Source organism: Petaurus breviceps, unplaced genomic scaffold (assembly GCF_028583685.1).
Source record: "Petaurus breviceps papuanus isolate PSGF00001 unplaced genomic scaffold, PetGlider_PUasm1.0 90145, whole genome shotgun sequence".
Classification (NCBI taxonomy): domain Eukaryota; kingdom Metazoa; phylum Chordata; class Mammalia; order Diprotodontia; family Petauridae; genus Petaurus; species Petaurus breviceps.
Genome location: NW_027187185.1, coordinates 226,834 through 239,732, shown reverse-complemented (window position 1 = coordinate 239,732; position 12,899 = coordinate 226,834). Strand labels below are relative to the sequence as shown.

Here is a 12,899-nt window from a genome sequence, read left to right as displayed (position 1 = left end):
TAGTATTTAATTGGGGACTTTCAGTTTGTTCTTTTTCTAGCTTTTTCAGTTGTATGCCCAGTTTATTGATTTCCTTTTTCCTCTTTTTTATTCTTGTAAGAATTCAGAGACATAAAACTTCCTATAGGAACCACTTTCCCTACATCATATAAGCTTTGGTATGTTGTCTCATTGTCATTCTCTTGAATGAAGTTACTGATTGTTTCAATGATTTGTTATTTTACCCATTCGTTCTTTAAGATTAGATTACTTAGTTTCCAATTAGTTTTCAGTACATCTTTCCATGGTCCTTTATTTCACATAAGTGTTATTGCATCATGTTCTGAAAAGGATGCATTTAATATTTCTTCCTTCCTGCCCTGAATTGTGAGGTTGTTATGCCCTATTACATGGTAAATTTTTGTGTACATGCCATGTCCTTCTGAGAAGAAGGTATATTCCTTTTTATCCAAATTGAATTTTCTCCAGAATTCTATCATATCTACTTTCTCTAAAATTCTATCCACCTCCTTAACTTCTTTCTAGTTGATTTTGAGGTTAGATTTATCAAGTTAAAGAGAGAAGGATGTTGAAATCACTCACTACAATTGTTTTGCTATTTCTTTATCTAACTCCTTTAACTTCTATGAATTTGCATGCTATACCACTTGGTGCATATGTGTTTAGTAACGATATTGCTTCGTTGTCAATGGTGCATTTTAGCAGGATATAGTTTCCTTCCTTATCTCTTTTGATTAGATCTCTATTTGCTTTTGCTTTCTTTGACATTAGGATTAATCCCCCTGCTTTTTTTTTTTTACTTTAGCTGAAGGATCATGTATTCTACTCCAGCCTTTTATCTTTACCCTGTGTGTCTCTCCCTGTTTCAAATGTGTTTCTTGTAAACAATATGTTGTAGGATTAGGTTGTTAATCTATTCTGCTTTCTGCCTCATTTTTATGGGAGCATTCATCCCATTCACATTCATAGTTATGATTACTATCTGTGTCTTTCTCTCCATCCTATTCCTTCCCATGTTTATGCTTTTATTTCTCCATTATCCCTTCCCCTACTTAAGATTTTTCCTTTTGTCCACTGCCTCCTTCCCTATCAGCCCCCCATTCTTTTTCCTATCCTTTCCCTTTACTACTTCTTCTCTCCCTTCTATCCCCCCCCATTTTCTTCCCCTTTTCCCTTCCTACTCTCTATAGGGCATGTTAGATTTTTATACTTAATAAAGTATATTATTCCTTCCTTGAACCAAATCCGATGAGAGTAAATCTCGAACAATGTTCCTCTCCCTCCCTTTTTTCCCTCAGCTATAATAAATTTTTGTGTCTCTTCACATTAGATTCCTATACTTAACTGAGAGAGAAAAGTGGATAGATGGAGGGAAAGGAGGGACAGAAGGAAAGAGAGAGAGGGGAAGAAAGGAAAGAAGGTAGAAAGGAATGGATAGGTAAGTAAATGAATGAATGAATAAATAAGTGTGTGTATGTACATATATCAATGTACACACACACACACACACATCAATCCAAGGCAACTTTCAGAGGGGAAAACCTAGCACCTGGGGAGAATAAGAAAGGCTTTCTATAGATAGAAAAACTTAAGATGAGCTTTGGAGGAGGCTACGGATTTTTAGAGGTGGAATAATGAAGTAATACATTCTAAGCATGAGAGACAGCTTACTTACTGTACAAAAGGATGAATATAGAACAAATTGGCTAGTATTTGAGGGCAGTAATGTGTAATAAATTTGGTAAGATAGCCTGGAGTCATATTATGAAGTGATTTAAATTCCAATCAAAGGCAACTATATTATATTTTAAGGGCAAGAGGGAGCTACTTGAGTTTTTTGAACAGGGAAATAAGATGGTTAAATATGTACTTTAGGAATATCCCTTTGGCAGATTGTGGAGGATGTAATGGAGTACAGAGAAATTTGAGGCAGAAACATTAGTTAGTGGGCTATCACGATAATTTTGGAAAGAGCTGATGAGGGCATGAACCAAGTGGTATACATAAGAATGTAGAGAAGGGTTCAAATATACATAAAATGCATCAATCACAATAAAAAAGAAATTTTAAATAAATATGGTAGAATGTGTCATAGATTTTCCTTAAAAAGACAAATAAAGAAGCAGGCAAAGAGGGTTTATTGTGCTTTTAAAGGCAAAAAGAATACCTATTCATAGTATATTTTTTTCATTTCTTATTTCATAACTCATAAATATTTGCAAAAAGACCATCAGGAAAATATTTGAAGCTTATTAAGCAGGAATTCTATAAAGAACTCAATAGGATCCTCCAAATTGTATCCATAAATATTTTGAAATTTAGTTATTTCAATCCAAAGTAAGAATAGGTGTTTATGATAAAAAATATATAGAAAAATAAGGATCAAGCATAAATAATGAGAGATCAAAGATACTACATAGGAACTTCATTACTATAGAGCATGAATTATTTTTTAAAAATGGGAAGGGGTTTACAATAGTTAATTCTGAATAGCATCATAAAAATGAAATTGATTCTATTTTAATGAACAGTAAAACTGTGAGTCATATCTCAAATGATATGTCTATTCAGGGTCAAACTTCAGCCTTACTAGATTAAAAAAAAACACAATATTAGCACAAATCTAAAAGAAAGAATAAACATAATAAGACATGAATAAAAATAATTCCTTCCTGATGTCTTTAAATGAGTTATAAATAATGAGAAATTGGGTATAGATAGAAGAACATAGACATTGTGGACAATAATACCACATAGAAGTTTAACTTATTTAAATCCATTTTGGTAAGAAAAAGATCAAAAGAACCTGGAAAGTACCTTATTCAACAAACATTTCACTTGCCAAGCTGAGAGATCTGACAGCTCAGGAAAGCACTAGTTTAGAATATAAACTGATTTGTAAAATCTTATGGAAAAGGATGATTGATGATTATGATCAGTAGTTCCTCACAAAAGAGAGAGAAGCAGTGGAGGGTAAAGTTAGTAAAAATAAATTTAGTAAGAAATCCAACTAAGCAGTGATCTCATGGGCATTTGTGATAAAAAATGAAAGGGCAACAAGCAGAAGAAAAACTGTAAAAGGAGATTTTTAAAATAAACTGTTTTCTCCATTAAGGAACTACCGCACTTGAATTTTAGTCATAGTTCTATACATGTTAATGGAGGAGGTTTAATTAAAATGAAAGGGAATTAAGATGGAAAGAAAAAACCTTCTGGATTAGCCCAAGTAGTCATAAAAAAGATGTATGATGAAAGTGATACAATGGATTGTGTGTTGTGCAAACAGTTTCTCTAATGTCTGAATGTAGATAATATACCAAAAATCTTAACATTAGTAATTAGCAAGCCAAACAGGAAATTTAGAGAGTATCAAAAACTACTGAGCTTCCTTTACTCAATACATTTTTATAGGAATAATCTTAACAAGTATTGAGGGCTTCTTCAATGAGATTATTAATAGTGACAAAAAAAATTTCCAGTGAAATCTCATAGTATAATACAACTTTACTAATACACAGTTGATAATGAGAAGTATTTTTTAATCCTATTGTATTTATTGTTTGGAAAAAATATTTTTCATTACAGATAGAACAAAATATTGATTTCAGCACTTTTTGTGATAGCAAAAAATCCTGTAAAGTAGGTGTTCATTGAACAGGGAATGGCTAATCAAACACAGTACATGAATATAATGTAATATTATAGGGTTACTAGAAAGAACTATAAATTATTCAGGAGCAGAAGCATTAGAAGACTTATATGAGCAGATGCAGATTGAAATAAGCAGGATGAGGCCCATAGCCCAGGAAGGGTGATGTGGTTGGGAGTACTGGAGGTCTCACCAAGTTTGCCATTTTGAACTTTCAGTCTTATGAGAGTAAGCTGTGCATACATCTGATCCTTGGCTCCTACCCTCTTGGACAAAAATATAACTGAACTGTGGGTTTATTTTGGAAGTGTGCCATAATTGGTGAATGAAAGAGTCCCTATTTGGCATTATGCTGTATAGTAATGGCTTTAAGCATCTTGTTCATCCAGTAGCTAGAAAATTCCAGAATTTAATTGCTGTCAGATTTATATAGATAAGGCATTTACCTACAGAAAACAATGGGAAGTGTGATTATTGACCTTCTAAGTTGTATACCTTGATTGAAAGACTTGGCTGCTGTTCACAGTTATATGTGTTAATGAACCAAGGTTCTTTATAAATAACTAAGATGCAACTGTTCATACCAGAATGGATTGATATTTCCTTAAATAGAGACCTTATTTACAATTCTACCACTACAATGGTATTCTGTAAATGTCATTCTTTTTTTTAATATTTTTTTTTATTTTTTGCCTTTTGGAGGGCAATTGGGGTTGAGTGACTTGCCCAAGGTCACATAGCTAGTTTTTGTGTTAAGTGTCTGAGGCTGGATTTGAACTCAGGTCTTCATGACTCCAGGGTCAGTGCTCTATTCACTGTGCCACCTATCCGCCCCAATGTCATTCTTTTATGTCACCCGTTGATCTACAAGAGCTATTTCTATTGCATAAAGTAGAAAGCAAGCTTGGTAAATGATTGCTCAATTTCCTTTCTATATGATTTTTGGGAAAAAAAATTATATCCTATATAATAATAAGAATGTTTCTATAATTAACATGTTTTTAACACTCAGCACCACACCCAGAAATAACTGGCCGTGTAACCTTGAGCAAGTTACTTAACCCCGATTGCTTAAAAAAAAAAAAAAAACATGTTTTTATTTGAGAAAAATGGTTGGATATCATGCAAGGATTCATAAAAATTTCATTTGTATCTAATAATGCTTTAAACATGTTTTCCCTGGCCAACTCAATTTTTACTGAGTTTTATCTGTAACTTAATATATTTTCCAACTTTATGAAGTCAGTCTATGGAGTGCACATACAGAGAAATTGTTAAGAGTGTAAGTAAGAGTGTTACAAAAAAGTTTTGTTTTCAGATCCCATTACAAAAACCGTGAATTCTTATAGATTTTCTCAGTTAAAGCAAAGAACTATAAGTTTACGAGGCATTTCCCTTTGAAATCTGCATCTACATATGTCATAAACTTCTATTCAAATACCTGCTGCTAAAGAAAAAAAACATTTTAAAGATGAAGTGAGCTAATCAGAATAATTGTGAAATGATGGTTCCTATGTTTCATTGATTTGGATCTCATGTCTTTCATAATTAAATAGTTATTTTCATTGACAGAAAATCAAACTATGTTTTTAAAAGACCTTGAATATAGATTAACTGATCTATACCAATGTTTTAAAGTTTCTTTTGACCACTTGATCTGGTGTCTTTTAGATGTCTGAAGATATATAACTGGTATATGCAGGTATTGAGCTGTATCAGATCCACTAATTTAGTATTCTCCATTCTTAAAAATATTTGATACACATCAACCTCAGAACAAAAGTATAGCATCAGTAACTTTTAAAACAAAAAAAATATAAAAGTGCAATTTATGTACTATTCAAGAGGGCAGTTATTTTTATGAGTCTTTAAGGAGAAAGCAAAAAAGGAAATTTTTGTGATTGGGTATACTTAAAATTTCTTTGTTTCAGCTGAAATTCAGTCAGTTTCAAAGCAGAGTTCAAAACTTGTGAAGTATTTAATTATTTTAAGTGGGTTCCTTGTGTTGGCAGGTTATAGACTAATTTAATAAAATTTTTGCTCAAATACTGAAGTGAACATATATATATATATATATATAAATGAATTCATTGGGCATTGATTAGCTTCCATTGTTTGAGACCTTTGTTGCCCAGTTGTTTGATCTAGATCTGTACTGTATGTCCAATGAAATAATAAATCTCAAATCTGAGAAGGGCCTTAGAAAGCACTTAATGTACTTCCTTTCTTAATTATACTTAAAAATTGGTGAGAATTGTATCAGAGTACTTCTATGAAATTGAAAATTGTCTATTTTGGGCAGCTAGATGGTGCAGTGAATAGAGCACTGGCCCTGGAGTCAGGAGGTCATGAGTTCAAATTTGACCTCAGACACTTAACACTTAGTTAACTTAGTCACACAAAGCTGTGTGACCTTGGACAAGTCACTTGACCCCAATTTCCCTGCCCTGCCTCCCCCCCCAAAAAAAGCGATAACAAAATTACCCTCTGAAGAAAATTTTAGTCACCCTTTTTGGCCATTCTATTCAACAAAAAGTGGGAAAACTTGTGTGGGTTTTTATATAAAAATTTTTTATATAAAACTTATCATTTCTAGAACATTACTTTCTTTTGTTTTCCATTTTTAAGTTAATTTTCAATGGGGAAGAAAGTCATGGATATGAAATCTTTTATAAAATTTTAAAAAGAAAGAAATAAGATCAGGATCAGGACAAAAATTTTAAGCATATCATTTGCAAGAATATAAATGGAAAGAAAAATAAAAACTGAATGTTTTATAATTATAATGAAGAAGCTTAACTTTGGAGATGTGAGAAAAAGCACTCATTTCCTTCATCATAGAATAGGGGACTATATATGTAAGGTTGCATATGTTGTCAGACAGTTGGTATATTTGTTGGTTATTTTGACTGGTTTGATAGTTTCTTTTAAAAACTGGGCTACAAGAGATGACTTACTGGGCAGATTTGGAAATAAATATAATATCAAAAAATACACATAAAATTATTTTAAATCATTTAGTTTAGTAGAGAAGAAAAGCACCTTAAATGCTTGTTTTCAATAAGGTGCCTTCCATGTATAGATAGGTAGATAGATAGATAGATAGATAGATAGATAGATAGATAGATAGATAGATAGATAGATAGATAGATATTTATATTCAAGATTCCTTAAAAATACAGCAACAGTGATAACCTTACTCAAGGACCCACTTTTCAATTCAGTAAAAGTTTATTAATACCTATTATGTGTGAAGCACTGTGCTAAACTCTGGCATGCAAATAGGAAAAAGAAAGACAGTTTCTGCCCTCAAAGAGTTTACAATAAATTCAGGGAAGATTACAAACAAAAGGAGTGTGGAAAGGAGCTGAGGGGGATACTAGAGGGTTTCTTACTCATGGAATTGAAACCAGGCAGAGCTGCAGATGCAAAGTGGAACTAGTGGTAAGTTCTCTGATCATGAAATATTAGAGCCATAACACAGAATGGCATATTCATCATCTTCATGAAGGAGATGCCTTTCAGGATTCAAGTAGAAAACTTTTTCCTTACAGATACCATGATGCTGTAGAAGCTCCTTTTTGGGGACAAAATCATCATGGTTGAATCAAGTTCTATAATACTGCAGATGTATAGCCATGCTCTATATGAAGAAGCAGAAAAAGGCTACTTTGACCTGTGGTGTGTTGCGTGCATATATTTTCAGACTTGAAGCTCATGTATTATTTTCTAAATTGCCATATCTTATGGAAGGGTGAGAAATACAGTTTCTTTCTGTCTCAAATTGACTGAGAAGAAGTTTTTACTGAAATAGCTCCTTGAAAAACCCCATCTTTTTTTTTAATCAAAAGCTTTATTAACGTCTAGTTTACATCATTCATTTCTGAAAGATTTTGAGTTACAAATTTTCTTCCCATTTTTCCTCTACCCACCACCCAAAAATAATGATCCCCCTGGATATTCCCTCCTCCAATCTGCTCTCTCCCATATCTTCTCCCATACCCCCTCCAACTTTCCAATAGGGCACGGTGGATCTCTATGCCCCAGTGCCTGTATGTCTTATTTCTCATTTACGTGTAAAATAACATTGATAATGGTGTGTGTGTGTGTGTGTGTGTGTGTGTGTGTGTGTGTGTGTATATATATATGTATATATATATATATGTTTTAAACATTTCATTTTAAAACCTTGAATTCCAGATTCCCTTGTCACCTCCCTTGTCACCCACCCTTACTGGGAAGATAAACAATTCAATATAGGTTGTATATGTGTACCTATACAAAACATTTCCATAGTAGATATATTGTAAAAGACTGACTATATTTCCCTCCCTCCTATCCCATTTCCAACTTGTTCTATTCTCTACTTTGATCCTGTCCCTTTTCAAAAGTGGGTGCTTCCAACTTCCCTCTCCCCCACCCTGCCCTGCCTTCTATCATCCCCCCTCTCATCCCCTTCCCCCCTACTCTCCTGTAGGATGAGATACCCTATTTAGTGTGTATGTCATTCCCTCTCTAAACCAAATTCAATGAGAATAAGGTGGACCCATTCCCTTTTGACTTCCTCTTCTTCCCCTCCATTGGAACCATTTTCCCTTACCTCTTCTATATGAGATAGTTTACCCCAATCTTTCTCTCCCCATCTCTTCTCATTATATTCCTCTCTCTTCTCTTAATTTCATCTTTTAAGCATCATCCCATCCCATTAAATTGGTCCTGTGCCCTCTATGTATACCTGTACACATATATAAACACATTCACATATGTATTCACACACCCATATACCCTCCTATATAGACATATATATGTATGTGTATATATATATATGTATATACATTTCTGTTCCCTTCAATTATTCTCATACTGAGAAAAGTTTCATAAGTTACAATTATCAATTTTCCAAGTAGGAATGTAAATAGTTCAACTTTCATAAGTTCCTTATGATTTCTTTTCCATGTTTAACTTCTCATACTTCTCTTGCTTCTTTTATCTCAGTGTCAAAATTTATATTCAATTCTGGTTTTTCAATCAAGAATGTTTGAAAGTCCTCAATTCCACTGAATGACCATATTTTCTCCCGAAACATGATACTCATTTTTGCTGGGTAGGTGATTCTTGGTTTTAATCACAGCTCCTTTGACCTCTGAAATATCATATTCCAAGCCCTTCAATCCCTCAGTGTAGAAGCTGCCAGATGCTGTGTTATCCTGATTGTGTTTCCATAATATTCAAATTGTTTCTTCGTGGCTGCTTGTAATATTCTCTCTTTGATCTGGGAATTTTGAAACCTGGCTATAATATTCCTAGAAGTTTTCTTTTTGGGATCTTTTTTAGGAGGTGACGGGTAGATTCTTTCAACCTCTGTATTGCCCTCTGGTTCTAAAACATCAGGGCAATTTTCCTTGAGAATTTCCTGAAGAATGATTTCTAAGTTCTTTTTTTGATCATGGCTTTCAGGTAGTCCAATACCTTTTAAATGATCTCTCCTCGATCTCTTTTCCAGGTCAGTGTTTTTTCAAATGAAATATTTCACATTGCCTTCTATTTTTTCATTTGTTTGGATCTGTTAAATAGTATCTTCATTTCTCATATAGTCACTAGTTTCCATTTGCTCCAATCTAATTCTGAAGGAATGATTCTCTTCATTGATCTTTTGAGATTCTTTTTCCATCTGTCAAATTTGGCTTTTTAAGGTAGTCTTCCCCTCATTGCCTTTTAGAGCCTCTTTTGCCATCTGAGTTAGTCTATTTTTAAGGTGTTATTTTCTTCACTCAGGTTGTTGACTCTAATTTCATAATTTTATTGCATCATTCTCATTTCTCTTACCAATTTTTCCTCCACTTTGTTTATTTGATTTTGAAAATCATTTTTTAAGCTCTTCTATGGCCTGTAACCCTCTTGTATTTTTCTTGGAAGCTTTTGGTGAAGGAGTTTTGATTTCACTGTCTTTCTCCTTTTCCATGCTTTGATCCTTTTTGTCCCCAAAATAGAAGTCTAATGTTGGATTCCTATATTTGCTTTGCTGCCCAGGTTTACTCATGTTGCCACTAAATTACTTGACTTTTGGACTTTTTGCTACAGTAGGACTCTGCTACCAGATGGGGGAGCTTTGTACCAAACTCTGGGGTAATCTGAGCTGCTGAAGGCATTAGTTGGGTGCCCTCTCTGAAGCCTCCACATGCTCTGGCAAGCTGGTCACACACCCCAGGACCTCCACCCTAGATGGCAATCCAGATCCAAGCAGGTTAAAGCAAGAGTGATTACCCCTCAGACTGGTTGCTGGATTCTCCTACAGTCTGTAGGCCAGGAGCCGAAGCTACCACGTAGCAGCAGCTCCAAGACTGCAACACCTCAGCAGCTTCTCCCTCCAGGGGATATAAGCCAACCATACTCCCAACTACTGGACGCCAAAGTCCACACTACACTGATCTTACTTTGTCCTTAGCATCTATGGGTTGATAATTCTGGAAACTGCCACAACTGCTGGTGATCTGAAGTCCCTCCAGCTGGTGGCTGGTCAGGCCACCCTGGGGTTAAAACCTTAGGCTAGCACAGGGCTGGGGTCAGCTACCAGAGCACTGCACTTGCTGCCCCCTGTCGGCCTGCCTGGCTCTCCTCAGTGGGAGATTAGTTTCTCTGTGTCATTTTGTGGGTTCTGGAACTCCAAAGTTTGTTCAAAGTTACCTTTTACATGAATTGGAGGTGGTGGGAGACGGAGCCCAGTGGAAGCCCTGTTTCTACTCCACAATCTTCAAAAACACCATCTTTTGATTGTCCCAGAAATTAGTCTCCAAATTCCTTCTATGGAAGAAAACTCCCACTTGAATTTCCAAATACATTCTGTGAGACTACACATGCTCAAAATGCTTGGCACTTTAATTTACAATTCATTTTAATGAAGACCAATTCCAAAACTTCATTCTCAAGCATTTCAATTTTTGTTTTAAATGGAGGTCAGTTGAAAAATCACCTCTCTTGCCCAATCCAAACCCTAACTACTAGCAGAATATAGCCCTTTTCACAGAATTTTATTATTAATGTATTTGATCATTTACATAATTAGTACCATTCACAGATTTTTATTTCAATGGCTAGATAATTAACTTCATCAAAATGCAAAGATATTATAACAATTTTTTTCTTTTTCAAATATTTCTCAAGACTGTCAAAGTATGTTACCTGTAGGATATTTTCCTATTAACCTGTCATCCTGATATTAGAGAAATACTTATAATATATAATTAAGAAAACATGTATAAGAGACCCTTAGACTTTTCTGGGAAAATGTCTTAAAGGTCTTATAAATACTGAGATAAGCCATATGCATAGGAAAAGACTATGCATATCATCTGAACTGGTGAGTTAGGAATAAAATGATCTGTACTAGGCAAGGGGGGCTAAATAGAAGTAGTTGAGGTTATCATTGGGATTTCTCTTGCATCTCACCTCTCTAATCCCTCTATCATAACTATATAGCTGTAGATATGGAGACATATACATATATGCATACATATATACACATAAACATATATACATGTTAGGATCAATTATGTAATATATACAAAAAGTTGTATGTATACACACATATACACAGAAATAAAAACATGTGTGTATACATTTAGCTCTTCATTCATCCATCCATCTATTCATCCATCTATTTATTTATTGTAACCATATAGCTATGAAGGAACCAGACTAAGCCTTAAGTTTCTGGGGGCAGTAACCCCTTCTATTATAACCAACCCAGGGTAACTTTGCTATACCTTCTCCTATTCTCCAGCTTTAATTTTTTCTACAACTTCATTCATACAACAAGTTCATACTGATCATTATATATTAAACTAAGACACTGAGCCATTTAGACTTTCTCTGAGGTTTAGTTTTCTTGGTTACCTGGTTTCAGAGAACAACTTCTAACTAACTTTTTCAATTCTCAATTTTCTGTCCCCAGTCTTTCATTATTTTCACACTAAATCGATGACCTATATTGCCATTTATTCCTTCTTTTCCTTTTTTTCTGCCTTTACAAATTCTTGGTTATACAAAGTCATGTTATGAGATCTATTTTTATAAGAATAGAATATAGGAATATATGTTAAGTACAAGAATAGTCCATTGGGTATGGTAATAAAAATGCAAATGAAAGAAACATCTCTACTCAAAGACTGGACAAACTATAAGCTTATTAAATTGTAGTATCTAACACCATTTGCCTGAGTCTTGGTCAGCCCATGGCAATATTCTTCTGTTCCTGGGGTAAAGGTTACCTGGTTTGATGTTCTGGGAGAACTAATCAATTTTAGAAAGACTTAAAGATGTACTTCTGTGTCATGTGACCAGAAACATTCAGACTAGTCATTTTCTTTGATCTACATAACCTATCTAACCTATGCAAAATAGAAATTATGCACCAAAGATAAAAACAATTTGAGCTGCTTCCATGATCTAGGATACTTGAGTCCCCCCAAAAGGCTTAAAAATGCAAGAGCCTATACTCACTGTCTCTAAGTGTAGTTCCAACAATATTCACAGTGCTGATGGTGACTATAAATATGCCAACATGGTTCTAAAGAGCAAAATATAACAGAATCTCTCTATATAAGACAGAAACAAATAATTTATTCAGAAACTAGAAAATCAGATCCAGGAAACTAAATCCATCATAGCCACATAGAAGTTAATACAACACCATGTAGCAGAGAGCCACACCATCCTTTAGCCTTCGCACAAACTAACACTGCCATGTCTAGCTGTCACAGCATGGGGCAAACACTCACAAGCTTAGCTGTCTCCCTGGGTGTGTCCTCTGTCTCCATTTAGTTGCTCTGACTCCCAGTTTCCTGTGGACTCTGCTCCACCCTGCAAGCTCCACCCTTCAACAAACCCTTCCTAACAAAGGCTCCATGTGATTACATTCAGTCTATTGAAGGGCAGGGAAGATCTTCAAATTTCCATTACCATTACACCAAGCTTGCTCAGCACCTTTCTCCCACCTTTCACATCACCAGCAACAAGGCTGCCCTAGTAAACCCAAGGACACAACACAGACTTACATCAAAACCTGACCTTACACTATAGTTCACCCCTCCCTCTTTCCAGAGTTGTAAAGATTTGGTTCTAAGTTGTGGAAGATTCTCTTAGCCTTAACAATCATTGTGGCCACAGCCCTTTAAATGTAAAAGTATGATAGGGGCTAAAACCTGGCAACTTCAATGCAGGTACCAATTCTGCCAAAAGCAACCTATGCTGT

The 12,899-nt window shown here is 34.7% G+C and overlaps 1 pseudogene; it reads left to right on the top strand.

Moving 5' to 3' along the window:
• Positions 1-1,430: 1,430 nt before the first annotated feature.
• On the top strand, positions 1,431-4,137 carry LOC138176727 (protein kish-A pseudogene; annotated as a pseudogene).
• The last annotated feature ends 8,762 nt before the right edge of the window (positions 4,138-12,899 follow it).